We start from the raw sequence: 2,500 nt of genomic DNA, 5'->3' as shown, positions 1-2,500 counted from the left end.
ATACACATACTAAAAATGTCCAACCCATTTAACAGCATCTGTAATTTCATCCATAAGAAATTAAAGGGATAGGCAGCACATTTTGTTGATTGAAGTCACTGTTCTTCATTGGTTGAAATTCAATAGTCATACAGTGCACATTAACCTTTCAAGGAAGGGCCACATCTTAAGATGTGATGCCCGGGGAGAGCATCTTAAAATGTGTTTCCTATTATTTTCTAGACTTATGGTATGATATATGAGTCTTATTTTAGGCCTAATAACATTGCGATACTAATCAGCATTAACCCCTTCACTACGGGCAGTAGAAAACGCTCCTCACGCCGTATCCGAGCTGCCGGCAGGCGCCAAATTTTAAACGTCGCTACTGAATATGACAAGTTTTAAGCCAAAACCTCTACAAGTTTAAAGCCCAAACCTCAACATAATCATCATGTGTTATATATCAAAATATGCATAGTTAACTTCTTCCCCCATATGCATGTGACAAGTTATTTACATGGGTTGGGAGGAAGATGGAAAGAATGACCTTGGTGGGAGGCCTCACTCAGATGACCAAAGAAAATTATTGAAATAGTATTGTAAACTAATCATAATATGCTTTATATTTTTACATAATGTTCCATAAATAAATAATAAAATGATTGCTAGCAGGGCCCATCAATGCCTCCCCTGGTATAAGCAAATCCCACTCTTATGTAATAATAATGAAAGTCAAGTAATATATCGTATCATATCCGACCTCTATTCTGAAAGATCTCGTACAGTATCCGGAAGAAAGAAAACTCAATTCCACCAGAACTCAGCCATGACGCAGTATGCGCGTCCTCGGGTTTGGCATAAGCGCTGCGAGGACGCAGTATACGTGTCCTCGTGTTGAAGGGGTTAAGTTATACATAGTAACACAACTGAAGGAATGAATGGCTTGTAATTTCAACAAAAGGAATAATGCAGTATAAAAATGATTCCACCAGTGAAACAGAGCCATTATAGAAGGGTTCAGTGCATATGCATTATTATTTGGTATGTAGTAGACAAAAGATTTTCATATGAAATTGGTAATTACAAATAAAATCTTCATCAATATTTGGTGAAAGACACTTCACCAGAATGACAACTTAGATGACTTAACCCATTCCCGACGGGGGAATTCTAGCCTTGAATGTCCAAATGCCGGGGCGTTCGAATTATTAGGCCTAAATCAATTGAATGGCCGGCACAATACTGTGCCGCCCGGCAACTGGGCTTTTGAATGCACGGTACACATGCTGTACCACCCGTCCTGTGTGGGTTAATATCGCCCCATTCTCTTCTGACACATGACCCGAGTTGACTTGAATAGCTTTGTCTCTTCCTCTATGTAGGTCCCTAATTCCCTCTATACAAAATGAATTGGGTGCAAAAACAGTGCATCAATACAGTGTAAGCCTAACAAGCGACATATAGAAGATGCTTCTGCCCAAATCACACCCTAGTGCACCAGTTTACTTGCCTCAAAAACACTCACTAAATTGAAGTTTACTAAGCTACCCAAATACCAAGATGTCCTGGTAAGATTCCTTGGAGTTGACTTTGAACCTGTAAGAAAACTGTGGCTGAAGTGAAATGTGATGAAATTATCAATGTATGGAAGTACCATCTTTGCTTGATACTAATGTGTTAAACAGAGGGCTGTGAATGAAGAAGTAAAACTTTTACAAAAGAAAAGGCTTGTTTGTTGAGAAGATTCTGAAGATGTACCATGAGTAGTGATACAATCAATCGGTAGGGCCTGATTTTCTGCCTCTTCACATGTATAGTGAATACCAGGTCCCAAAGAAATTTGAATCAAATGTGTGTCACTAATTACATTGCCAAAGGAGTGAAACTGATATATTACATCACTGAAAAATGTGATGATGAAAAGCAACTAAATGCTGTTACACAAGTCACGGAGACGCATCAAAGAATGTACCCCTTCTATAATAAATATACTTTGTACTCTGCGTAAATGTAGAGTATATTCTTGAGAAAATTAACCTAAGGAAAGGAATAAAATCATATCAATTTTAAATGTTTTTCACCCAACATCAAATTCAGGTTGAGATCAGTAATGGTAACTCATTTTTAAAAGTAATCTAAATCAAAGTAAATAAACATTCAAAAACATTTTAAACATATCTATGACATTAAATATAAAAACAAAAAGCAAAGTAGCAGGGAGTATAGCACTAATCTGCACATGACATGGAGTGGTCATGGCCACAAGAGTCATATTGCCAATTTCATTCATTACTAATAGGGAAAACTGAAGTGGCTTCAACATTTCTAATATTTGTCTGACACCATTTTAATATTATTCTATGCCATCAAAGGCCACCAATTATGAGGTACAGAACAAAGCTCAAAAGTTGAGTATTTAAGGAACACCCTAGAGCACACCCATGAACAATACCCCAGATGAATATTCTAGGTCTGCACATTTATGTTAATTATACAAAATTCTGACAAGACTCCTTAA

The 2,500-nt window shown here is 37.1% G+C and overlaps 1 protein-coding gene across 4 annotated transcripts in view; it reads right to left on the bottom strand.

Moving 5' to 3' along the window:
* Positions 1 to 2,500, bottom strand: part of Ns4 (Nucleostemin 4) — a 13,694-nt gene that overhangs the window by 1,475 nt on the left and 9,719 nt on the right. The window lies entirely within an intron of this gene.

Source organism: Penaeus japonicus, unplaced genomic scaffold, assembly GCF_977035675.1.
Source record: "Penaeus japonicus unplaced genomic scaffold, GWHDUDI00000001_assembly GWHDUDI00000035, whole genome shotgun sequence".
Taxonomy (NCBI): Eukaryota; Metazoa; Arthropoda; class Malacostraca; order Decapoda; family Penaeidae; genus Penaeus; species Penaeus japonicus.
Note: the sequence above shows the minus strand (reverse complement) of the source record. Positions and strands in the feature narration are given on the sequence as shown.